General features: G+C 37.7%; 1 protein-coding gene and 1 long non-coding RNA gene across 8 annotated transcripts in view; one reads left to right on the top strand and one right to left on the bottom strand.

Annotated features, from left to right (window-relative positions):
• The window catches only part of DACH1 (dachshund family transcription factor 1), a 384,340-nt gene that overhangs the window by 16,497 nt on the left and 340,007 nt on the right, over positions 1-27,836 (top strand). The window lies entirely within an intron of this gene.
• The window catches only part of LOC137448306 (uncharacterized), a 565,471-nt gene that overhangs the window by 471,766 nt on the left and 65,869 nt on the right, over positions 1-27,836 (bottom strand). Inside the window, exon 1 of one of the 2 annotated variants that reach the window (XR_010989049.1) lies at positions 16,322-16,391. The exons of the other annotated variant lie outside the window; for it this stretch is intronic. This is a non-coding gene — a long non-coding RNA (uncharacterized lncRNA). Of the gene's footprint in view, positions 1-16,321; positions 16,392-27,836 lie in introns of those variants that run through there. 2 annotated transcript variants of the gene reach the window in all.

Raw genomic sequence — 27,836 nt, 5'->3', positions numbered from 1 at the left:
TCAAGCACCTTCATGCAAATTAAATGAATATTGAACATTTGCATGCAGTAATTTCTACTTTTTCTGTTGATTGAGAAGAAATAAAGATGGTACATATAAACCCACAAATGTAATATTTCTTTTTTTTGCACCAATTAACATACAAAGCGGTATCTTTCTTCTAAAAACGAGATTAGCCACCTGGGTGCTTGGCTCTATCCCACATATGTCACAACATTTTTGCAATGAGTATTATTCTGTTGAAGGGACACCTTATCTAATTCTTTGTAGCAAAACAAACAAGGAAGCAACCTTATATTAATTTTAAAATACTTTAGGTTAGCGTGGTTCTGTTTTTTTTGCAGCTGTGGTTTTCAGAGCTGAATTTATTTCCTGCTGTCCTTGAATTGGTTTGGTATAATGTGCATTAATAAAAGATCACATAAGATGAGTTCAGACCAAATGCTAAGGTTTCCTATTGACTGGTCAAACAATACATATTTTAAAACACGGTATCTCTCAGGGCAACATCAAAAAGAAATAGTCACTTTGCCATGCTGATGCAGTAAGATACTTTAAATAATCTTAATTTTCTTATTCAAATGTTCATATAACAGTCAGAATTTGGGAAAAAATGATAAAATGTTCTGACTGAGAAAGGACTCTGTGTCTTGGTTTAGCAGTGTCTAATGTGGTCACGTACAGAAATTGATTTTCTTCAGAAATTAATTAATTTTTCATATCGCCCTAAGCTGCAGTTAAAAAGAGTGCATACTTGTCTGTTTTTTCCAGAAATATTGCCTAATCATATTAATACCATTGCCCCAAGGATGAAAAGATAATTGTACAAATGCATTTGGAAATATGTATCACTGAGTATTTATGATTAAATTATGCAAATGACCCAACTCTCATCCTTTCCAGACCCAGATTGTCTAATTAGGATTGATATGCTGAATAGATGTTCCAGAATTTGAATACAAGCATGTCCAAAGAGCAGAAAATTGGAAATGACAAGGCTGAAATGCTAAGAAAAGTGTCTTTCCCTTTTATACTTTACTAATGTGGTGTTAGCAGTTGCAGTTTTTCCTTTGGCTATATTGTGTGACTCATGTGTCCTACAAGAAATCAGTCAGGATAGAAAAATCAACTTTCATAAATAGCATTACTTTGCTCTGGACTTATTTTTCTTTAAAGTCGGCTAGTCATTTCTCTCCCCTTTAAAGCTTTCTATCCTTCATGTTAAAATAATGATGTATTCACATAAATTACTTCTTAATTTGGAGCACTGTTGTTTGTAGCTTGTCTCCAGCTGCCAGCTGCCAGTGCTAGATATTTAGCTCGTCAGCTTCTCGTATATTCAGATGAGATTTAGACACCTAACATTTTTAAGTTGGGCGGGGGGCTTGGGGGTTCTTAGTTATTTAAATTCACAGTTCCTTAATTTGAGAAACTTAAAAAAACAGAAGTGATATCTCATTAAGCTTGTTTATTCTGAGTTGCAATAATAGCTATCAGCAAGTCTATAGCTTTTAAAATCCTTCTTCTTCAGTGGGCTGTTTGTTCCTTTATCGCTCTTGGGAAGCTGGGAGAGGAGCCCGGTGAGGAGCAAGGAGTAGTGAACTGTCAGTACTTCAGCCATTGTTAGCAGCGGGAGTTGCTCCCTCTGAACTCTGTTGGCTCCTGCTTCCCATCTGCGGGATGATGGATTGCTATGTTTAATACATTTCAGCTTTTGTCTGTCATAGTGTGGATAGACAGCGCTATCAATGATTTCAACAGTGATTAGAGCACTGGTTGTACCCACTGCTATTGGGCAGACACCTCCCAGGAATGTTTGATGTAGGAACTCGTTGGCACTCCTGCCATGCAAATTGAGTCGCTCCACTAACTCGAGGTGGTTTTAAACACCTACAAAAGACCCTTGGGAATCGCTAAAGCCACGCAGTACCCTGTAACAAAATTCAGACTGCCCTGTGAATGCTCTGGTACCGAATATAAACTCTCGTCCTGAGCTCAGAGAGAAATGCCTTGTGCTTTTAAACAGACTGAGGATGGAAGCTGGGTTACAGGAATGCATTCCAAGGGGCGTGATGTCAGCGACGCTTGGCCCATCTGTACTTAAGTATTTTGCTAGTGATGATACAGTAGGAGTTGCAGGGGTTGCGTTGAAGCAATGACATGAGATATGACATGACATGTGTTGTATGAGGATTTGCTAAGATGTGGGAGCTTTGTGATTCACAAGTCCACAGGCTGAATGATTTCAGCCACCAGAGAAGTCGCTGTATACCAGCACAACATATGCCCTGCAGTATATTCTAATAATTATAAAATGGTGCAGTGGATGTATAAATTGGGGGAAAAAATAATCATGTTCTAGGCATAATTTGAAAGAAGCAGATATGTATTGTTTTTATTATTAGCATGTTCCACTCTTAGAAGAAACTGTTACTCAAATTATTCAATGTGAAACAGTATTGTATTAGAAACAAACAAACAGCAATACTTGCTAAAGCATATAGCACTGGTTTTAAAAGATGCTTGACCCAGTTTTCTTGATTTGGACCATTGCCCACCATGACAGGCGAGGCTGAGGATAACTTTGACTTCATTTTGAAGTGTAGAAGGAAGGGAAATTGAATCAAAGGATATTAATCATCCTTGATTTAGCTTTCTTAGCAGATATTTTAATTTACAGAACCAGAAGAATGGGTAACGAAGGAAAACTACCAATAACAGAAGTGGGGCATTTGTCATGCTTAAATATTTTCTTCATCCCTACTTCATGTCTTAATCACTTGACTGTGACATTGTTTACCTTTGAAAAAAATCTTCAGTTTTGATTTTACCAATGCTCAACGTCTATGGCTCTGCATATAGGTGATGGGGGTTTAATTTCTCTGTTATGCTTGCTAAAGTCTAAGCACCATAGCACAGTTGTGGGATGCCATTTTTATTCTTTTTTAAGATGATCCAGACAGTGACAATGCTCACAGGGAGGAGTGTTCATGCTAATTAAAAGCTTGAGTTTACCTTTCAAAAAATATTGGCAATTTGCCTGGAAGAAAATTTTGTCTTCAGTCACCATTTTTAATCTACTTAGCTGTTCAAAGTTATCTTCACTTCAAGAGTTGCCTGGCTTTAAAAGTTGTCTGGATGTTGAAGTAGTTTCTTTGACATCATTCTTAAGTGCTCACTTGCCATGTATGATGACCAGGGGATCTGAGAGCTTTGTGAAAGAAGGTATCAGTAGTAAGGAGGTCATAATCTTCACATTTGCAGCTAAGAGTTTTTCTCAGTTTAGGCTCCTTTCATTAGAAATTACTACATGGCAGTGAAATAATTAGACTTGAAGTGTGTTGTATAAGTGTAAGAGGGAAGGAAAAAATATTTATACGTTTATGCATAAACATCTTTAAACATAAACAAGTTTAACAGTTTTGACTTTCCTGGTATTTTTGCTGCTTTAAAATAAGCGGCATTTGGCTAGAAATACTGAAAGGGATTGTCCTTCTGCAGAGATCAATAGCTGGAGCATTCATATACATGCACAAAGAGGAAAGAACAGCAACTTGAAAGTTAATTAAAAGCAACTATGAAATAAATCCATGTACTAGTAGGTGATGTGTTAATAAACGTATCACATAAATATGATAAGTAAAGGAATTAGATAAATAGTTCCTTAACCAGATAAAACATCTTTGTTATTTATAGTCTTTCTGTACAAGTAAGGCTGTGATTTGCAGTCTTTTTTGATAGCAGGGCTGCTTTAGATAATGTTGCCTCTCTTCTGTTTCCTCCAGGCAGCATCACCACATTCGTGTACAGCTATGCATGTACAACTGTGTGTGACTGTTTTCTGCACAGGATCAGGTCTAGGTTAAAAATGCTGCCCGCTTACTCCTCCTTTTTCAGTATTATTTTTATTAACCTTCATCTGTTTGGGGAAAACAGTTCACTGTGTGTTTTCGTCAGCAGTTGTGCTGTTACAAGTGAATGGGCAATGGGGACAGAAATGAATGATGATGGCAGGAAGTGTGTGGGGAAACGGTGCCTTCAATTTTATGTATTATTGTCCTGTGTGCTATGAAATTGTCCTGCTTCCTAACTGTAGTGTCCTGGACCTAGCCTGGGAAATGAGCTGTGGGTCACACAGCACTTTTAGCACTGTATTTTAAAAAAGGAAACAGGAGTGGGGAGTCAGTGGTAATCAATGAGAAGTAAAATCTTTGAAAGAAAAAATGTATGAATGCCATGAAAGCCACGTTCCCCTCTCTTTGGAAACTGGCTTTATTAAACCTTGTCAAACTGGCCTGCTGTGTATAACAAAACAAATGTGGTGAGTCTCTGAACTACAGTGTGATTTTGGCCTTTGGATACTTCCTTCTAGCCATGTTCTGGTGGAAGGGGAAGATGAGATGAGGGTGTGCACCGTCTCCGTTGCCCATATTTTGACTTGTTCATGGTGAGGAAGCACACTTATTTACAGAGGTACTGCACAGTGGAAGAACTTGAACTTAGGTAGAGCCTAGGTGGTGGCTCCAAATCCCTAAATTACTCTGCTTTATATAGTAGACTTCACTCATACCTCTAGCCTTCTTTGACACTTGTTTTTCCCCTGGTCATAACATATACACATCAGTATAGAAAGCATTTTTTATGGCTATGCAGGATCTGTCAGTGTCACTTAGACCTCCAGGTTCTGATACAGTATAAAATTACTGACTACTGTTTAATTGTGAGCACCTAGTACACAATAGTCCTGCCAGTTTATAATGAGGATGAGAATAATCTGTGCAATGTTTGCAAGCTGTGTTGATAGAAATATACTAGTTTGTATTTCTTTCGGAATACTTACTTTTTTTTTTTTAGTATTATTATTTAGAACCGAAAACATTTTTTAAACACCAGTTGATTTCTTTAGCAGCTTCTTGCTGAAGTGGGGGGGAAACGTCTGAAGCTACCAGATCCTTGTCTACACATTACCAGCGGGAAACTCAAAATTTCCCTGGGTAGGCAAGGTTTTAGCAAAACTTCACTCTGTTCAGAATGGTCTGCCTTCGCTGTAAAGTGGGTTCCACTGCGCTAATCCTCTTGGAATGCAGCAATTATCACCTACCGTATAGGTGTTAAGTGCTGAATTTCAAAGGGATTATCACTTTCCTCCTTTAGTGGCTAAGTAAGAAGAGAAAAGTTGTTAGTACTTCTAAAGGGGAAGGAAAAGGAAAAAAAAAAACCAAATCTCTCTTTCAGTGGTTGCTTTCAGTCTGGCAAAAGATGAGCAAGCTGGGTTTTGCTGCAGCTAGTTACTTAGAATTTGATCTTTAAGAGATCTCAAAGCATTTATTTTCACCCCCTCCGAAGTGCCTGTCTTTTGTTGAAAGAGGTAAATATAACAGCTGTTCAGAATAAAAACGGAAAGTTATGTAGGTGGACAAAATTATAGAGGAAAACTTAAGTTCTCTGTATCTGTAGGGTATGTTTCCATCATCTGGAGAGTTTTGTCAAGCTAAGTACTTACGATCTTCAACAATTTGTAGAAGTTGGTATCTTTTCAGTCTAAAAACATAATTGATGGTTTTATTGATGTTGCAGACAGAGCACTGGAAATTATCCTAAGACTATTTTTGTGCGTGTTCTCTCTCCCTGTACTTTTTTCTTTAACTGACATGCTAATATTTTGTTCTTTCACTAGTGCTGCCTACAGTACAGATAATACGAATTTCACATGGTTGTTGAATAAGGTGGGATAGTGTCCTTGATGTCCCCCTCTTTTTACATCCATTCCTAAGAATCTCTCATACTCATGTAATACTTCTGTAAGTGATTGCTCCTGCCATATTGTTCTTCAGTGAGCTGTTTTCTGTGGACATAATGGACAATGAAAGCAAAGCAGAACCCCTACTACCCTAAGAAAGCACCCACGATACCATGTAGCAACCGTAATGCTTCTTCCATAACATGGTATTCTGATATTGAGGTTATGAGTTCAGTTTATGCCTGGAAATAAGATCACAGTTTTCTAAGTATCATCTAGTAATTAGCAGGCAACATACTGAGCTTTAGTATCTGCTGTGTTTATTTTTTGGTTATGAGAAAAAGGGGACTCCTATTGCACATGGACAAATGTGTGTGCTTGAGTGTACCACTGAGGTGTATTCTTAAGTAAATACAGAAGCCAGAGGCTTCTGTATGTACATGCAGGTCTGGCCTTTAGCTTGCTCAGTCTGCCTTTCTTTAGAAATGTTTAGGGGTCAACAGCCTAGTCTCCAGAGGTTGCACTTGGATTTGCTGATGTGAACTAAATGGGGAATAGGAGTTTGGGAGAGGGCTCTCACATCTAGAGAAGAATTTAAGAGATAGAGGTAATACTAGCCGGGGTGGGGGGTGGGGGGGGGGGCTGTCTCATGGAGAACTCTTACTCATGAGGCTGCAAAATAATCAAAAGGGGCTTTTAGAGAAGGCAGCAGCATTTGGAATTGTGTTGACAATACCAACATAGGTTTCATGGAGGGGGGATATGGAATGTCATGTTGTAAGACTGGCTTCTAGCCTGTTGGTTTTTATTTTCACTATCACTTTACTGGGATGAAGAATGATAACTTCTGTCAGGAGAGTTTGTTCTAGAGCCAGGTTTCTCAGAGCTAAGAGTTTAAAGTTTTAGTGTTGAAAAATGGGTGAGAAAATGTATTTTCTTTATATTCCAGTCACAGAAATGTATGCATTAACCTATATCACAGTGTTTAAATAGCATTTTCCAGGGATTGCCCCAGAATGTTTCAATAAAAGAGGAACATTTGCTTGTGTTAAATAAAGTATTTTAGATATTAGACATAGTACTCAAAATGAGAGATAGTATATCTTGGTGCTAGTAGGATTAGTTCCTATTCTAAGAATTTGTTAAGGTACATGCAATCCATTTTATTGAAAAAAAAAGACATAAAAAAACCTGTGTTTCAGTTATAAAGCCAACAGTATTTTCCTGGGAACAACAGTCCCTTTAAATGTAAACCAAGTTGGTGGAAGAACATACTCTGCTAAACTTAAGATGTTGTAAAAATGAATACTCTTAATTTTTAATGAATTTCTGAAATATTAATTAATTGAGTCAATTTTTGATGGCAGTAATGGTTTGTAGACTTTATGGGATATTTTGAATTGTAAGGGTCTTAACTGCTTAACTTTCTGTATCAAGATGATAATGTTATATAACCACTATATGTTCACAGTAAAGAGAAAGTATTTTCATAGTTTCATAGTTTCATTCAGGGTTGGAAGGGACCACAAGGATCATCTTGTTCCAACCCCCCTGCCATGGGCAGGGACACCCCACACTAGATCAGCCTGGCCACAGCCTCATCCAGCCTGGGCTTAAACACCCCCAGGGACGGGGCCTCGACCACCTCCCTGGACAACCCATTCCAGGGTTTCACCACTCTCATGGTGAAGAACCTCCTCCTCACATCTAGCCTGAATCTCCCCACCTCTAGCTTCATTCCATTCGCCCTAGTCCTATCACTACCTGAGATCCTGAGAAGTCCTTCCCCAGCCTTCCTGTAGGCCCCCTTCAGATACTGGAAGGCCACAATTAGGTCACCTCGGAGCCGTCTCTTCTGCAGACTGAACAGCCCCAACTCCTTCAGTCTGTCCTCATAGGGGAGGTGCTCCAGCCCTCTGATCATCCTTGTGGCCCTTCTCTGGACACGTTCCAGCACCTCCACATCCCTCTTGTTGCAAGTGATGTTCATTCAAGTCTGTTGTGAATGCAAAGGAGGCAGTATTTACGTCGATGGGGATTCAACATGGGCTCAATGCCAGGAGTCATCATAAGAGACAGATACTTGTTTCAGGAAGTTTGGAGCACCCTGCCATTTCAGGGTGTCTGAGTATTTGGCTTGTGAATTCTGGCATTTTCCTTGATCTGATTTCATACATTTTATGTGGATTTTCATGCTATGGAAATAACTGTACAACTTCTGCATGGAAAAAAAATGGGACATTTTAAAGTAAGGCATTTCTGCCATTTGTTTTGCTGCCTCTTTAGTGTAATGATCCCAATACCGAAGAACTACAGCTCCTCCTTTGTCAGCAGGATTTATGGTAATGTCTTGCCGTTCTTGTAAATTATGTAACATGCACTGTTCCTCCTTTGTTATATAGTGAAATTTAGTAGGTTGTTTTAATTGTTTGATTGATTTTTTTTCCCCTTTGCCATTTGTCTATAGTGAAATCTAGTGTCTTGAGTTTTACTAGGAGGAGCAATTGAGAAGAATGAATGCCTTTTGTCTGAATTTCTGAAGATGTCCGGAAGTTTAGGAATGTTTGTGATAAGTCTTTTGTGAAGTCTAGAATTGGGTATGCAATGCTGTATGAAAGGTGGTGAGCAGTTGCTCTATCTTTTGAGATCATCAGCACATTTCTTAATGGGAACAAGTGGCAGTCTTTCATGTAGTACTGAATATTCAGCAGCTTTTAGTGGTTCATATTTATTGTTGTTGAAACAATAATAGTGTTTAAAACACTCTGCTATATGGGACAGCTTGAATATAGATTGCTTTGATCGTTACAATGCAGTGAACTTGGGAGGCAATATCAAAATACTCATAGACTTAGCTGAGACCAGGTATTTATTGCCCTACTGCCTGAAAGAAGTAGTTTTCCTTGGAAGATGCCAATACACCTTTGCTAAATTACTCATGTTACTTGTTGCACAAATGATAATGTGGAATGTAAAAGAGATAACAGGTGGAAGACTGTCTAGCTGTTACAGTTAATTTTTCAGAACTCTGAGAAGCAGGCAGGAGAGACTCAACCAAAAATAGCTCAACCATTATGGTTTAGTTTTGTAAAAATAGGAAATGGCAAAATTGAGATATTATTAGAATATTTTATGGATTTTTAAATTATTATTATTATTATTATTACTTCATTGGGTATACTGAGTGTGACTCTTGTTCAAAGGCTGATTCTGGGATAGTATTTTTGAAAATATTCCTGTAATTTTCTAGCTGATGTGTGTGGAATTAAGTGGAATTTCATGGATGTGACTGAGCAGTCTGGCATTTTCTAGCTTTGCTTTTGTCACAGGTCAATATTAAAACACCGTTTGATCAATTACTCTTCAGAAGCTTTCACAGAGAAGCTAGTTTTATGTTAACTTCAGCATACTCTGTATTTCAAATGATAAAGACCCCTGTCAGGATAATTGGTCACCAAAGTTGTTAATTAAACTAATAAAAGCCCAGATCTATACAGGTGCCATATTTTGAGTTTGTAGATATAGCCTATGTTTTTTCCTTCCTTGCCACTCCCAAAGTTATGCTTTTCTATGAATACTTTGAGTTTATTTATGAATAAACTGCAAGCATAACCTCACGTGAAAACATGGAGATCAGGCCTTTGACTTCCAAGTTGAGCCATAGAAGAGTACCTGTTGAGCTGCTATGATAGGTGTTTCATTATAAAAGTTACTTAGTTGTTTGTTCTGCTAGGAAACCTTTTAAACTGTGTTTGTATATGTGTAGATATAGAGAGGGAGGTGCATTCATTAGTAACTGTGATCTATCTTTCAGCATTGCTGTTATTATTATTGTTTTAGTAACACTTAGATGGTGATTCATGTTTCCAAAGAGGGACTTCAGTAAGGTACTGACTGACTAAACAGTGAAGAGTAAATTATTTGTCCTTCAGTTTCTCCCCAAGATGTTGTCTACCCACTTTTTGGGTGTATTGGACTTCGAAGTAATTCAGGGGATCATGAGGATGGGCATATTAATGAGATTTATTGTACCTCCACATAAATGGAGCTGAAATATGATAAAAATAATCCTGCATTTGTTTCTGGCACACTGCTGAGCTTAGATGTATAGAAACCTGCAACGCATGAACTAAGGGAGCATGGATGATAGAAGTAAAAATGATGTAGACAAGGTGGTGAACTGAGCGTTTCAGACATCATGTTCCTGTCATAGTAGGTGCATGGGCAGTCAGTATTGTTAGTTTCTAAAGTCTAAGTATGTTTTAGTGCACGTAAATGTGGAGTTTTCCTTATTGATCATTCTATAGTGAAACAATAATACTGTTAAAGTCCTAGAAGGATAAAATTGTTTCTTGTCTTATCTGAGATGGCAATCTAGGTATCAGAACTAAAAGCTGTAAGAATCATAGTTATTTCAAATTCCATTAAACTACTGCTTTTGACTGTATTTGTAGCTATGATTGAAAATGCATGTTGTAAAATAGAGAAATATTAAACCTGTGCTGTTTAGTGAATACTTCAGCAGCTTCCTGATTGTTCTTGGAAATCCAGATATTTTTGATGGTTGTTTTTAATGGAATCTTTTTTTTTACCACTGCAGATTTCTGCCCACGGACCTGCTCATGAAACAACTCACAGTCAAATGCTTCTTTTTATTTCAGGCATAATTATGTTAGATTTTAGTTACTGCTCTGGAAATGTCTCATATTTGCAAATCAGTTTCCAGAAGAATAGATTTGTGTCTAAATGAGCTTGTATTCAAGGCTTCTACTAGTTTCAAAGAGTTCTATTATAGTTATATCTCTGGTAGCTATTTATTTTTTAGGACTTAGAAATGTTTTTGTCTTCTCAAGCTCCATTCTCTGCTGTCCTTTAAGCCATTTGAAATGGAGCGTGCCGCTTAGATCAGCTATGATGAATTTCCTTAGATCAGTGAGTGTTCCTGTGTATCTTAAAATATTCTGCCCTCTGCCTTTTGTGGTTCTGCTGCCATTTTTGCTCACGATTATCAGAACAGAAATAATTGCTTCCACCCATTCTTAAAGACGTTGGAGTTCAAGTATGAAAGAGGTTGAAAAAGGGAATTTATGTATACATACACACAGAGTTCTCCTTAAAAGTTGGGCAAGGAGCTCCAGCTGTTTGCCTTCACCTTAATTCAGATATGCAAAATAAAATAGGGTCATGATTTTTTGCAAGCTAAGAGATAATTTTCACCAATAAGATTTTGAACTTAAAATTGATAATTTGTAGAGCATCTAATGTACTTTCCCCTACAATTTTGGGTGTAAATATCCTCCTTATACTTTATGCTTTTTTTTCCATGGCAGCACACTAAAATAACTGTAAATTTTCCTTTATCCAGGCTGATTTACTTAGGGCTGGTTCTGGGGGTGTGTAGGCCAGTCACCTCAGTGTAGTATTGGAGGTCCACAAAGGCTCATACCGGTTTTATGCTATTCTTTATGCTGTACTACTTTCCTAACATTTCCATGATTGTTTCCTTGTTTAAGAGCCCATTAGTTCATTTTTAATTTGTTTTTCCATGTATGCATCCCATCACAGTGTGACCCTTTCTCACTTTCTGAAGCTAGCTTAGGTGTCTTGCTTAGACAACTTGAGACATTTCTATAAAGATGAAACTGCAAACAGAGCGCTGGATGTTCTGTTTTCATGAAGAGCACAGAGACTCAGTATTACTTGTGAGTGAACAAGCAAAGTCAGGGAAAGACAGGTTGAGGCACTTTACAGCTTTATTGCCAGGCAACAGAGGTAAATATATAGTAAAGAAATGGCCTGTGTAATACAAGTTTGGGATTTCTGTTTTAGGTTCAATAATCATTTGAACCTGAAGAAATATTTCAGAGGAATAATCAAATTTTTTTCAATTTAATAGGGATTATTCACCTCTCTTAAGTTTTGAGTTATTTTAGTCTCTGTCTTCTGTTTGTTTTGTTCTTTCTTCTATATTTGCTTACTACATGCTTATCAACTGCTTACATTATTGAAATTTTGTTTCCTGGGTGGGTACTTTCAGATCTTCATTCCCTCTCTTTGATAAGTTAAATAGGTTGAGCTCATTAAATCTTCTGCTGCACTTTTTTTTCCTTTGCCATGCTTTTTTCTTTCAAATACTCATCATGAGTAACATCTATTTTGCCCTTGTTTATACTTGCACAGCCTAATTGGTTTTGGTAAACAGATCTGTCTCTTTTTTTTTTTTTTCCCCTTAGTAGGACTGTATAGGTACAACAATAAAAATTGTGATGGGCCAAAGAGAATTTTGTTAATAATCCTGTGCCTGCAGGAACACAGAAGTGGAGTGGGACTTCTGCAGTATGAGTGAAGTTGCATTAGTTTTGCTGGGTTAACAGCAGTGAAAAAAGATGAAGACTGAACTTTAAAATGAGCAAACATTTGCCTTAATATCACACCCCCCCCTTCCCCCCCCTTCTCCCAAGGCAGGTTCAATAAGATCATATTTTCTAACTTGTTTCTTGGAATGAAACTATTGTTTTGAGAGTCAGTATTTGTTCAGGCAGGGTACTTTTAAGATGTTGTATATAGTATGTGAAAGGACTTTGTGGGTTTCTGTTCTTCAGAAAAGTCAGAGTCCAATGCCATGAGTAATTACAAGAATGGCACTTTAAGTGAAAATCTATTTTAAGAGTATTTCGAGTGGTTCCTGTTTCCAGATTCAAAAAGGAAGTGATTTGAGATAGGGTCATTAAGTGCAGACAATACCAGATTTTCCAGGTGGGATCCTTCAACTACAGGACATTCATGCTCTAAGGTACATCATCTGAGTGACTTTCCAGGATCAAACAGCACTGAAGGACCTAGTCTTCAAAAGGAAAAAAACCCAAACCAACCCATCAACCAACCAAAAAAACCTCTTTTAATCTTTAGTCTGATTAAGGACTGTTCAGTACAGCTGGAGTAATCCAACAATTAATTTAAGTTGTTGGATCAAACTGAAGAAACAGTCCAATAATAGAACATTTTCTGAAATTAGTGGGAAACAGGTAAGAAAACTTCTGACTGATGCATGGCATTCTCACATGACAAACCAGATACAGTCTGTAAACAAACTGCAGAAAAGAACATCAGCTAAGCAAAATGTTTATGCCATTGAGATCTGGGTTTGATGAGACAGTTATCTTAATAGATATTAAGGTTATATTTATTGATATTTTAAACTTCCATATGGACTATAGAATTAGAATTTTCCATTAAATTTATTTTCTGTTTATATAGCTTCTCACTGGTATTCTGGCATATTAAACTCAATTAGCTTAATACTTGCTCATCACTACCTTAAGTTGCTTTCCAGTAGTATATTTGCTGATGAACAGCAGCAAACCTTGTGGCATTCTTAGCCCAGGTAGCTGTTTCAGTTCTCGGTAGTGCAGGTCTTATCCTCAACAAAACAGTTGTTACTGATTCACTTACTGAGTGTCCTAGCAGAGTTAATAGTTACTTGAGGCAGTTGTGCACTTTGGAGGAGTGCTGTGTGGAGATTCTCAGTGGGCTTTACTGGGGAGCTGTAGTTCAGGTTCAGGCTTGAAATGGACACATTTCTTTGAATAAAAGAAATCTGAATAGACTTGGAGAAAAGAGGTTACAGATTATGCTTTATTCTTTTTCTACAAGTGAAAGTTCTGTGTTGCAGGCAAGATTTCTTGAAATCCCCCTTCTTAAAAAGTTTTTGGTAGGGGAAAAAATAAAAACACGTTGGGAAAGAATTTTTTTGTTTTGAGGGATTTAATTTATTTTTTTTTTAATACACTGAAGTCAGGGTCTTGTAATAACATGAAGAGCCAGTCCTCAAAAGATAAGGAGTCAAATGCAGGATAAGTCTGCTTGCCCAGTCCAAAAAGACATGAAAGTTCATGATCCTTTTGAAACAAGCTTTTGTATTTCCTGCTTACAGCATCACAAGGATGTACATTGGGGGAGCAAGAACTCTGGAGCAAGTGGCAGCACCCAGGAAAGCATTAGCCACTATTAGGGCATGTTTGCATAGCAGAAGGTAAGTGTGACTGCAGCAAGAGCCAGTAACATTGCAAGTGTGTAATGAAGATCTGGCAGTGTGGTCTGGCAGCTAGAGTATTGTCCTTCTAAAAACCCATACCAAGCATTACAGTTGCCAGCTCCTGATGAAGGCAGTGCAGCAGTGTCTTCACTAATATTCTCACCTATGTGAGCTAAATTAAAAGTGAGATGAATGCTCTGATATAACCACATTCTCATTTTATGCAGATCAAGACAGGCTGCAACACATTTCTGCTAGACAAGGTTAAGAACTCTCTGCTGTCCCCAAACTACAGTGTTCTAATTAAACAGGAGTATGGTAAGCAGGCTGTTTCTCAGTTCAGACCAGCTGAAACATTAATCCTTTCCTATTTTTTTTTCCCCCCCCAAACTTTCTCTTTTTGAAGGACTAGATTTCAGTCAGACTGGCTACCTGAAATGTCTCACTATGCAGCATAAATTCTAGTGCATGTGTGGAGGAAGAGATGGTAGTGCATGGATTGGAACAGGAGGAAGACAACACTAATTTGGTGGCCTCAATGGACAGACACTTAAGGCCCTAGAAGCACATACAGATGTAGGTAGCTATATTTCAGTTATGGTTTGGGTCTCTTTCTGTAAAGTAAAAGAGTTAATATAAGACTAATCTTGAACATAGTCTCTTAGGTCTAGTGAATGCATAACAACTTCTGCTGTCCAGATTCCAAAATGAAAAGGTAAATGGTAATGAGTCTTCAAGCAAAATGGGAAAATACTAATTGTTGCAAATCAGCCAAACTAGGCTTATGAAATTCCCCATCCATGAAGACTATGTCTTAAGTATAGAAATGTAAGCTAAACAATTGGTGTTTATCTTCCAGAGCACAGATTTTGTAGTATTAAGGGTAAAAAAAAGACTGATTGTAGTTTAAAAAAAGGTAATTAAAAAATCACTGGCAGTGCTGACCAGTTATTTCCTATGTGAATAATGGCAAAGCTTCAACTTAACCAACATACTGAGGTACAATAAGATAATGTGATGAGGCAGGCTGCTTCAAGACACGTGAAACGTTTTAGAGGTCTTCTACGGTGTAGGAGGAGGAGTCAGGTGTTGAGAATGCCAGTTAGAAAGTATTTGATGTCTCCAGGAGTACTCTAACTTTGTATCTCTTTGCTTCTCTCTTATAAGGAATCCAGTCAGGAGAAGACAGTGATCATGAACAGTATTTCTTAGAGAATTGTTTTACTCCATAAGCTATTATTAACTGCAGAATGGAGGTGTTAGTATGAGTAGAAGATAGTTGCTCATACCATGCATTCCCTTATTCACTTACTGGTAGCTGGCTGGAGCAGTAGGTGGGAGGCCTTGTACTCTGAAGTGGAAGATAGTACTGATGCTCCAGTGCCTTCCAGGCTCAGAAAATATCTGAGTCATGTGTTTCATCAGGTATATTAATCATGTAGTCTTTGTGCATAGCAGCCACCAGTCTTGTGGATGCAAGCTGAATTGAAGAGCCCATTGCTGATGCCATCTGCATCTGCTGCTGGCTTGGGCAGAAGTGGGAGGCTCTTTGTGTTGGCTCTTTTGGATTCAGCAGGATCACCAGTCTCTGGATCGTGGGAAACTTCTGCGCTGTACTCTCAGCATGTAATTTTCATGTCTTTGGCTTGCTATTTTCTGATAATTATTTGTCTAAAATGATAGATTAATTTGTTGTTGTTTTTGAAGAAAAAAATGGGCCATTGTCCATTTTCATATTTTGATTTCATTGTCCAGTTAGTTGTGTTCTTCATGTCAGGAATTAAGATTTTTCAAGTGTCGTTTTTAGCTACAAACTAGGACAGTAGCTCGATGTTATTTTTCACCTGGCAGCTATTGAAGAGGTTCCCTACCCTATTCCTGCCAATGGTTCTGTCCTGTGAGTTGTGTTGATTCAGTTCTTTCTTTAGCTGTCCAAACTGGTTTAGTGAAATAATTGTATTTTAAAAGAAAAATCAACAACACAAAACCCAAACTCAAAACCAGACCGACACTTTGTAGAATTCTAGGGGGTTTATTTATTTTTTTAAACTTCCTTTTCATTTCATGCACTTGATTTGGGAATGCAGCCAGCCAAATGGTTGGACTAATCTGATTTGTAGCAAAGGGCAACAACCTTCAGATGAGTGAGAACTGGAGGTGAAGGGAAGGAACAATGGGGAGATACAAAGAAAACTCCACATAGCTGATCTGCTCCTGACAGAATAATGACATGCAACAACAGCTTAAATGTCTAAAATATCACATAAAATGCACAGAACAAATTTTTATTGTATGCTTTCTTATCCTTCACCTTTAGATTAATTAATTTCTGGTTACTATCATATTGATGTTTATGGGGTAGCTGACTTCAAGTGAAGACAGTGTGAAAATCCTAACATCTCCTAATATTTTAAACCTTATTGATAATGATGGAGAAAGCATTAAGTGTGTTGTAACCAAAGAATATAATACTTTATGGAAAAACTTTTAGTTTTCTTCACTGCTTTTAGCTATTGAATGACACATTTACAAGCCTCCAAGGTGACCTAATTGTGGCCTTCCAGTATCTGAAGGGGGCCTACAAGAAGGCTGGGGAGGGACTTCTCAGGATGTCAGGCAGTGGTAGGACTAGGGGGAATGAAATGAAGCTGGAGGTGGGGAGATTCTGGCTGGATGTGAGGAGGAGGTTCTTCACCATGAGAGTGGTGAAGCCCTGGAATGGGTTGTCCAGGGAGGTGGTTGGGGTGCCGTCCCTGGAGGTGTTTATGCCCAGGCTGGATGAGGCTCTGGCCAGCCTGATCTAGTGTGGTGTGTCCCTGCCCATGGCAGGGGGGTTGGAACAAGATGATCTTTGTTGTCCCTTCCAACCCTGACTGATACTATGATTAATTTTGAAAATGTGGGTATATTTGATCAAATAAAAGTGTTACTTTAGAAGGATAGGTAAATAAAAATGTAGAGTAGAAATCCAGGGTTAAGTGTCTGAAGGAATCATGTTCTTTAGGTAGACAAGGGAAGAATTTGTTTCAGACCAGCAAGGTAAAAGACTTGTGCATGGAGAGTTTACTTTTAAGTAAGCTAACATATCATTTTAATGTGCTAGCTTCTCAAAATTAACTTGCTGTTTGGAATTATAGGACATGTTTCAATTGCATAAACACAGGCATGTAGATGCATTTGAAAGACCCTAGGGTATCTTCTGTGTTTTAGAGCTGCTGTTCAGATGACTGCGAGTCTTTCCCAGGTCCTTTGTCAAGCCTGCCAGCTTGTCTGCTTGTCTTGAATACTTCAGGGCATCACAGATGGCACTAGGCTCCTGTACTCACGGTCAATGAAACTTGTAGGGAGGAATTCACCTCTGGATTCAGACACCTTGATTTAGTCAATGGCAGTTGAGGTGATACAGTCAAAGAAAGTTCTATTATTCTAAAGTAGACACCTACATTTGCTCCCCTGAATAGCTTGCTAGGCTTCTTCGACTGCATTGACTGAATCTCCTTTTACAATAATAGGAGTTTAGACAACTGCTTTCTAGATACCTAAATTTAGACACTTTTCCTTACCATACAGTGGCTATGAAGCAGTATAATATATTTTTAAAGCAGCATGACTGACAGTGAATTTCAGGCTGTTAGCCTCAGATAACATTGTTTTTTTTTAAATTTGAGTATTGTTGATGCCAGCTCCTTTATCATCAAATATAAAGGAATGGACACCTTCAGAAAAAAAATCATTAATCTGTCCTTAAAGCATATTGTAAGGTAGACAAGATGCATTGCTTTCTAGAGGTCTTTTATTTCTTTGACTATAGAACAAGTCGTTAGCAATAAGTGCACTACTTAGAAGCATATAATAAGAATGTATTACTTAGAACAAACTGAAGGAATGATTGAGAAATGCATGGACTGCCAAACTAACTTTATCCTCAGGGGACTTTTCTCCATTTTAATTGATTTTTTTTTTTTTCCCTGAGATTTTGTTCATCTTATTAAGCAAGTCCTTAGAGGAGTGAAACAGTAGGTTACCTCCTTGAGAGCAAAGGACAACCTGACTTATTTGCTGCAATTATCAATTTGTCCTTATCTTTGTCAAGTGAAATACTTTTTTTATCCTTCTGAAACAGCTTACAGTGATGAATAAACCAAAAAAAGAATAGCCTAAACCTATTGAATTTTTAACTATGAAGTGCAGTATTGTGAATACTGCATATGATTTTATTTTCCTACGCTAGATAGTTCACAGAAGAATCAATTGTCAGGCACAATTGATTGAAATGCTGTATTTTGTTGCCCTTACTAGATTATTGAACAGTTACATTCTCAGTAAAAGATTGTTATATGTTTAACTGCTATCTATCACATGGAGAAAGTTGTTGAAGCTTTATACATAACCATATTACCTATGGTAGTTACTCATAGCTTTCTAATATTGTTTCAAGCGATAATTATCTGATTTGTGTGTCCATTGAAAATTGCTTTGAAATGCTACTAGCTTAGACAGGGAAAGATAGAAGCCAGTAGGTACTATGTGGATCAGCTGAGCTTTTGCTTTAAATGAGGAATCTTGCAACACTCAGTTAAGTGCAAATGCTGCCATTAATGGAAAAAGTTTTAATTATGACCAGAATGAAACTTTTGTTATACGGTCAGATCAGGGAGGAGGCGGCGGCTTCTATAACCTATCCATGTACTATGTGAAGTAGGAATGCCATGGAATACATGCCGTGCAGGGTGGGACCAAGGACAGTTTGCTGAATTCCTGGCATAGCATGGGCAGTTGAGGGGGGAGATGGTGGCTATTATCATCCTAGACTTTCACCTGAGGTTATGCAGGGTTGTCTTGCCCAGGGGTCATAATCAAATCACTATTTGGCTCTAATTAAGTTATCTTCAATGATGAATTTTTGAATGTGTAAATTGAATATTAACTAATTTTTGAGGAGCATAAAATTCCACATACTTTTCATACTGCTTGTTTGTTGGTTTTTTTTAATGTTGTGGTTTGAAATGTGCAAGAAGGAATAAGCACTATAGCAAATTAAGGTTTTCAAGATTATATTGCTGAAGCTATTTTTGGATAGTAAAGTTAGCAATGCTTTCCATTACAGTGAGGAGTGAAATCAGTGTACCTCAGACAGCTCTTTTCTTCAAAGAGCAAATTTGCTGAGGGAGGGGAAACTCAAAAAAGTATTTTCTCAAAGTATTTTTACTTAACAAACAAGAATATTGCAGATGTTTTTTTAGTATTTGTGGAAGTTCCCATCTTCAGGTTTTCTGGTGCACTGTGTGTATGTTTTCTGCTTGTTCATCTCCTTTTTTTTTTTTCCTGCCTAAAAGTATTTTATGGACATTTCCCTAAATTTTAATTTAATGCATCTTTGGAATTGTCTTTGGTCTATCTAGGAATGCTCCAGATGTTTTGTTCCTGAAGGTGAAAATATACCTACTTGAAAAGAAAAATTGCAGCACTATATGTAGTCAGTAGTAGTAGTTTCGTAAGCTTTAGAAGAAACTATTATTTCTGTCATTAAGAGATCCATTTCATTGTTTTCCTATTTAGTTGTCTCCTCTGGGTTAGGCATCAAACTAATGAGAAATTCCTTGAACAGTCCTTTTTCTGTCTAAACACCAAGCACAGAAATGCTTTCAACAGGGAAAAAAACAACAACTAACAGCCCACAAGAAGTGTGTGCAGAAATATTACATAGCCTGAAAAATACTAGTGTGCTGACAGCTATCCAACAGTGTTGTCACAGCAGGAAGACATCAGTTGAAGAAACAGATAGTGACCTCAAAAAGAAAAAAAAAGAAAAAAAAAGTCTGGTCAGCAGTGTGGACAGAGTTTCACAAGATTATAAATCACCCCAGGGTCGCTGTGTTCCCACCATAAAGAGAGCGTGGTCGTTTTATTGTAATCTAATAAGTGATGGGAGCAAAGGACAGCTCCAGTGTGTGTGTTTGAAAAAAAAATATCTTGATTACAGTTTCAAAACTATACAGTTTCCCTTGCCATTGAAGTGCAGATTATGGGGGTTAAGGCCATTTTAGGATTGGATTACCTTTTTATAGCTGTATGTTATTCCCTCGTTCATGAATCAGAAAGTACTTAAATTAAACTGAACATTTGGGAGTAATACTAATAGGGAGTGTGGTAGTAGAAAATTAATCACTATTTAGTGTTAGATGGCTGGCCAAGTAAGTCTTTGTTTTCAAGGCTTTTTTTCAGTGAATGAAATACCTACCTTAATGAACTGAGGAGAATTTATATCTGGTGGTTCCTTTTATTTTTCAGAAAGTTGGGGTTTGTGGTGACTTGTGCAAAAGCAAGTTTGTAGGAATGCATTTTTATTGTCAGATGTAATCAACTTACCCACACTTTCATTGTGGAGTTTATTCTATATTTGGGTAAAATTAGCCAGAGGAAATTTTTGTTCTTCTTTGTCTTACTTCTTGGGGTTACACATTTGATGCATCTCTTTACCTGCTGGAAAATAGCCTTGGTGTGCACAAAGAAAGCTCAGAAATGGGATTACTTTTTGTGCTTTTCCATTCTTTTGCATCTTAGCCCTCCAATTATTTTCCTGTTATTTGGATAGCTCTTCTGGCAGCATGTATTTTCTACTACAGAACCTTCTTGGATGTTTGAAGCCACCTTGTGAAGCAAATGAAGAGGCAGGGAGCTGAACAGTAGTAGGGCTAGGAATGGCTGAAGAGGAAGACAGGTACAGAATCCAGCAAAACGTTTCAGAGCTGTCCTGTGTTGTTGTCCACATACTTGCTTGATTCTGCAGTATGCTGAAGCTGTTGGCTAGTGACTGTTTTTGGCACCTACTGTCCAGATGCTATCTAACCCTCTCTGGTTCTGAGTAGTCATCTTCCATCTTTCCATCACAAAGGACAAGTGGTTGAGCGAAAACAAATAGGAAACAGAAGCAAAAAAAGGCCTTCATAGGCTTTCCAGACCTCCCTCCACAGACTGAGAACTCTTAGCTTCTCTTGATGGCTGTATTTTCTAAACCAAAACATGGCTAGCCTTTCCATTTTGGCAGTTTCCTTCCTTAGTATGTTTTAACTAAAGGTGACACCGAATTTCTGCGTATCTCCTGCACGGACAGGTGGACTTGAGAAAACAATAGATCTAGCACTTTTAAGATGGCAAAGCAAGAGTGTTTTCTCAGTAGTATTCTCAGTCTCCACATTTTCTTCTTGGAATTTTATTCCACTTGCTCCAGATCTGTGTTAAAACCAGAAGCTCTTAACACCTAGAATCAGGCCTGAGGGAAAAAAGGATTTTAAGGAAAAAAACCCTATAGGCAAACTTCTGGGGCAAAACTCATGAAAAAGAATTTCAAAGAAACTTTCTTTCTTTTTTTAACATTTCATTATGGCATAACCCTTGACATATTTTTTCTCATGTTTTTTGTTATGCATTTGTATTTCAGAGTTAATCAAAAGGAAGTTTCAGAAGACAAAATGATCCAAATTTGAATGTGATGGTGGTATTTTAATTTCAGATTTTTAGTTCCCTCCTTCTTCATGTCAGGATGTACAGTAGCATCACAGTCACTCCTGAGATGCAGTGTGTCAGATCTGGGCAGTTTACCAAATTTTGTCTTCTAGGAAGCAGCCTGGTATTAGGAGGAGACCTGGAATACAGATGCCTGCTTGCTTTGCAATTTATCTTGCATTTCATGATTCCAAAGAGTTTTATTTGTTTGTTTGGCTATAGCTTACAATTTTAATAATAATTTTCAAATGTGTACAGTGCACTGCCAAAAGCCCAACGGTGTATTAAATGCCTTCTTCATTCAGAAACATCACCTGGGGGTGCCTTCTTGCTTGCTTGAACAAAATGTGAGTATCAGTTTCCCTCAGATATTGGATGATGATGAAGATGATGATTTGTTCTCCAACTCATAAAGCAAACCTTTGGTCCACTCCAGCTCACTTGCCTGTCATTGTTTCCATGTTATTCCATGATTCTCACCCCCTTCAGCTGTTAATACAGGCAACTCTCACCCTGTAGGACTGTCAGAATCTCCTACTGCTGCTATTGGTGTCATTCCTTTAATTGAAAATGGAGCATGATTGATGGTTATGCAGGTTTTGCTTCCCTTTGGACAGAAAGCTTTACCTATTTGACTTTCCCATTTTGGGTAAAGAGAATAACATCACCGGTGTAATTACTGCACCAAATCCAACATGGTGTGTGGGGTATTTGAAGTTCCCATCTATCTTATTAGATACATGAAACTCCTAACAATGTTGCAACAAAGCATCACAAAAATAAGGAAGGGAAAATGTGGTTGTGCTTCAAGTGGAACTTCACTTTTGCTCTGTATATCTACTGAATTGTCTAAGATCTTCCACAGTATCAAGTCAAATTAATTCAGTTTTTGTTTTGTGCAGTTAAGGGATTTGCAAGGCTTTTTTTGCCCCCTTGGTGGCTAATTTTAAGAATGAAAACAGTGAGTGAATTTCTATCACTGTATTATGGAGAGCTGAGTTGATCAGACACACTGTATTTAACCAGGAGCAGGATTATATTTAAAAATAATCTCAGGATTCATGAGATGTAGTGGGAAGAAACACCTTCCTATCCTGCTTCAGATAACAACTGTGTTAGTTCCCACGTAAGTCAAGCTATACTTATTAAAAAAAGAAACCCACCACAACACAATGAGTGAGTTCTTCTACATGCAGTGTTTTACTCCTTACAAAATTACTCATGTCCTCAGAATAAAGAGTGCAAATGACAGGGTGATTTTTATTTTTTTTTATTTCTGTTGTTGAAGGCATAGGGTAGATTGGTTAAGGTAGAGAAACAAATGTAGTTGCTTTGATTTATCACTTGTGACATTAGCATGTACTATACCATTCTCTGGAAACAAAATGGTTGCACCTGAGGACAGTGATATAAACACTACTTTGATTATTTGAAACAAACCATTAGGCTTTGATGAAAGAACCATTACTTTAGTAGACCTTGCACAGGGAGCGCACTCGGAGATAATGGATGAGCAGCCTACAAATTGCTTGCTTAGAATTTAAAGAAGTCACATGTTTGTTTGAACTTCATGGCATAAACGGATGCCTAACATGAATAAGACAAGCTAATGGTATACTTACAACGTAGCTGAAAAACACTCTTGAAAACTTTACTTGCACTACTTCAAATACTGCATTTTAGAATGTGGACTGGATCAAATAATCTCTGTAGTTACAGTATTTATGGATGTGTATACAACTTAGACATATGTCTGTACATGTATTTGGTTAGTATGTATTTGTATTAAAACAGTAGTTTAATTTTCTATAATTGCTGCCTGTTTCCATAATGAAAAAATATATTTTGGAGTATTACACAACTAAAATGGTTGGCAAAAGGTGCCAAAGCTGAGTGTATTTAACAAGGAGAGTCTAAAATGTATTTTAAATATTTCTGTTCTGTGGTACATTTTCATCACTGCCTCTTAAATTATTACCTAGGAAGTTGTTCCCTTAATTGTGTGTATGATGCTTTAGGTCTCCATGAACGTTCCTATGCTACAATGTAGTTCTCCTTTTACCTCTGAGCTGATTGCCTGCACCCCACCACTTTTTGTGTATTTGGGATAAATAAGGTACTTCCCTCTGAAACAAAATGCAAGTGTAGTTCTGGTGATAGTCCAGTCTAGGACCTATTTCCCAAAGGCATTATGGACGACAGCACTAGGTTTGTTTCTTTCTGCTTCACACAATCCTCAAACTCTGCACTTTCTTGTACTCCCCCTGTACTCTCATGGTACTTCCTAGGTAATTTAATACATACCTTAAAAAGATGTAATTTGGAGATGGAAAACATTTCCTAAACACTGCACCAATAGGACCTGTACTTGCAGTGTTCAAAATACTTTGATCTGCAGTGGTGGAATCATTTCATAGCAGTTTACATCTACAATGTATAGTTCTCCATCTGAGCCACAAACCAGTAATTTTTGGCTTGATAGTCAAGGAACTGTATTTTTAAGATATCATTCACTTCATTATAAAGAAGCTTAAACCTGATCAGATAAAGCAAACTAGAAGTTCCTGTGTTGCACCATTGATTATGAAAGGAGTATTTAGGATGGCTGTGCTACATGGACATTTCTACATTGCAGATGCCTGAGTGAAAGGAGAGTACCCCATTTGAAAATGCCATATCAGTGAGAAAGCTTCAAATTGCACATTAAATTTGTAGGCCTTTATTGTGTAGTTTGTAGTAGTTACATGGTAGGGGGTGGAACAATGCTGCAGTTCCTGCAAATGATCCTTTTCTGCCCATATTTTGAAAGCGAACATTATAGATTTCTTTATCAATTACTTACACAATCATTAGAAGTCTTCCCCTTAGTATTCCCCTCAATAGTAGTCTAGCCTGTAACTGCTGCTGGAGATGGAAAGATAAAGAGAAATTGTGAAGGTAACTCTAAACCTGTGTGACAGCCGCAGACATACAGAGCCTGAATGATTCACCTTTGCATTATGGTAGTCATGTCTCAGGATCCTGTTTCATGTGGCAAATCAGCAAGCAGTAAAAAATAAAACACTTGAATATTTGTTTTTCATGGTTAATTTCAGGAACATAATAAGTACTGATTATTATATATAGCACCATGTACAGTTTATGCAATGCTGATGACTGTAAAGAACAGTGGACTGTATTTCCACAGTCCATATACTACCTGATGGGAGAATACGAGCTCTTTTTTTTTTTACAGTTCCATAGATGTCTTCATAAAATGTTTCTCCAGGGCCTAAGTATAAACATGGTACCATAGTCTGAGCCCCTCTGTGTTGTGTATGTTGAAATGGTTGCATTATTCTGCAAACCTCAGAAATGGTAACTATTTCAACATAAACATCCTAAGCAGGTTCCATTTTTTACTTTTTAACAAATATTTTTCCTATTTAAATATCTTGGGCTTTTAAAAGGCCTGTTAAGTAAATAAAAGCTTCAGACCATTGTCCTTTAACAACCTTATTTTCTTTTGAACCTCATGTATTTAGCTACCATTCCCTTGCTCAAGCTTTATATGCTTGATGTAATGGATTTTATTAGAGGTAATGAATTGAGAGCAAACTTTCATTTGCTGTGGGTACATCGTTCTTAACTGTATTACAAGTGTAATACAGCCCACAAACTACTGTCCTGGTTACAGATATATTACCAACCTGCTGTAGGGCTTTTTAATTGTAGTGAGGACTTTTTTTGGGTAAGTTGTATTAATTTAAATATTTTTAAAACGCTGTTGAATACACAGTTGGTGAAATTTGAGGTTTTATAAATAGCTTTATGGAAATGTATACAAAAATGTTAACCAGTAAAATCACTCAGCAGCTTACTAATCAATACATTTGGGATGTTTTTGAAAAAAGAATTTTCACTTCTGACTCTGAATTGACACTTGCAATTTGTGGCTCATTGAATTAGTTGTTTTCTCTTTTATGAGCAGTAGAACTACACTCTGTGAACCAACTAAATACCCTCAGTTTGTTTCATTCTCTGGTAAAAGAGGAATCCAGTATGGATAGTGAGATCTGTTTATCCAAAGCAAAACTCTGTGTACTTGAGAAGAAACTGCAGAGGTGGTTTTGACTCCTATTTCTGCTCACTTTAAATAAACTAATTGCTTATTTTTTTATGAGCTCTTTCAGGGCTTGACAGCCCTCTGAAATTCTGTTGTGAGCTTTTAGTATCATTATGTGCATGCTGTTCACTCGTGGGAATGTTCAAAAAAACCCCATGTCTCCTTCCTAACCTTTGGGTTGAGACATTTTTTAATAGCACAGTTGGTAGGATTCCCCTGTAGTGAAAGTATCACAGCAAGACTGTTGCATTGCTGAGAACCCTGAGGTGTATGTAGGAAAGATTGTGGGACAGAGTGAAGGGGTTCTCAAAAGCTTTATTCTTATGGTGTGACGTCCCCAAGAAATAAATATGTGTTTTCCTGGAGAAGAGTATTTTGACAAACATTGCTCTTTCATGAATAGTCTCATCTTGATCTATGGCCTCATTTGTGCCTTAACTTCACTCATGTTCACTCATGTTCATAAAAGAACTGTATCTACTTCCCAGCTTCTGGACCAAGACATGTGGTCTACAGTTCACCTGGCCTCATGGAAATGATCACCAAAGGATGAGATGATTCATGCCTGGAGTTGCCAGTTTCTCTCTACCAACAAGAAAACACAGCAAGGGAAGCTAGTTTAGACAAATGTGTAAAACAGGTCAGATATTTCCAATTTCTTGGATATTATCTTAGCATATAGAGTGGCCTAAGTCAGAGTAGGGCATTATTTGGAGTAGCTTGTGTTACGAATTTATGGATTTATAATTAAGATTATGGCAAATATGAATATTAATAGAAACACAAATAACGTTTTATTAATATGAAAAATTGCCAAAACCATATTAAGTAGGTTTGATGTATGGTTGGAATATATATTTACAGTAGGAATGTACAGTATTTAGGCAAATAGAACAATTTAAAGGAAACTGGAAGGAATAACAGGGAAAGAGAATCCCCCAGTGCAAAATGGTGCTTGACCATGGCAGGGAGACTCGACAAGAACCCTTAAGCTAAGAGTCAGTTCCACCCAAGCAGGGAGTGCTGCTGCTGCATATTAGCTATTGAGGCTGTTGGGACGCTCTTGTGCGCCAGGCATGGCTGGTTGCCAGCAGGAATGCCATGTGGTGTTCGATGGCTGGTCTGGCTCCAACAGGACTGCAGGCAGTTTACGATGCTTCTCATGATGAGCTCTTGTGTGTTCCTGGGTAAACTGAGGCATAGCTCAAATTGCAGCTGCAAGGGGAAGCGAGGCTTGGATCCTAAAGCTCATGGCTTCTTGGCTTGTAGAGAGTAGGGCTCGTAGCTTCTATCCCAGGTTTTGGACAAGGCAACTCTCAAGGCAGGGCAACTTGAGGCAGGGCAAATTAAAGCGAGGCAGGTCCAAGCAGGCAAGGCAAGGCGACTAGAAATCTTGCCCAAGATTCAATTGGGCCAATAGGGCAGCTGAAGCCAGCAAATAGTTACCCAATGAAAAAGGACTCTGCTAGGTAGTGGCCATAAAAGACAGAAGTGTAGGCCTAGTCAGGGAGAAGCAGTGGCTAGTACATGTTAGGTCCTCTTCTTTTGTCCCTTTTCCCACGTTACCCTGACTCCTGCAGGGGCAGGGGGCAGGGAGAGTGGGACCATGTCTAGACACATCAGGACCTGTCTGGATTTGTGCTGGGACCTTTTGGCCCTACCAAGGCACCTTGTTCATTCTTCAAAGAGAAGAAATGCAATTCAGGGTGCTTTGTGAAGAAATAGTATATTCTGCTTTCTTCAGCCTGAACAATAAGGCTGAAAATAATAAACCAGTGCCATCTCTGTGTAAAATGTTGTGCCAGCAGGCTGTTAGCCATTTAACCTCCAGGAAAAGTTTTTCTGGAGGAGCTTCCCCTCTCCCACCCCCAAAATATGGTGTCTAAGATGACAGGCTAATTTCAGATTCAGCTGTGATTGAGCACATGACAATTTTTACATGCTTTACATAACTAAAATAGAGCTGTCTTTAGAAATCTGTATATTAGGGAAATGAGCTCTAATCAGTGAAAGCTTTTTTCATAAGTGGATATATTCATATAATTTTTACTTTTTTTCAAACATGTAGCACTTAAAATTATATTAGGAAACTTACAAAATTATTACTGTATGGCTCATAGCAGCATATAGGAAATAATGGAAATGATCATTCTGTTATTTTCCTTAATAGATAACCACTGATATTATATCAGTTGCATAATCATTCTCAGTCTAAAACATCTGCCGTTCATCTGAGCAATATTTTTTAAGGATGAAAGAAAATAAGCTTCCCTAAGGTTTACAGGTATATTATGATGCTATGTTTGATAGTTTTCCTTTTGTATTTGTTTAGGATAAAAGGACTAAAAACAATTAGCCCTGGTTAATTTAAGTGAAACTTTGTGAATCTTAGTGGGCTTTGGTTTTATTTTACTTATATACTCCGCAAGCCAAAATACAGTGTTTTTCAT

This window comes from Melanerpes formicivorus, unplaced genomic scaffold, assembly GCF_026170545.1.
Source record: "Melanerpes formicivorus ecotype bairdi unplaced genomic scaffold, bMelFor1.0.p_v2 SCAF_1, whole genome shotgun sequence".
Classification (NCBI taxonomy): Eukaryota; Metazoa; Chordata; class Aves; order Piciformes; family Picidae; genus Melanerpes; species Melanerpes formicivorus.
This window is presented reverse-complemented; position numbering and strand designations above follow the sequence as displayed.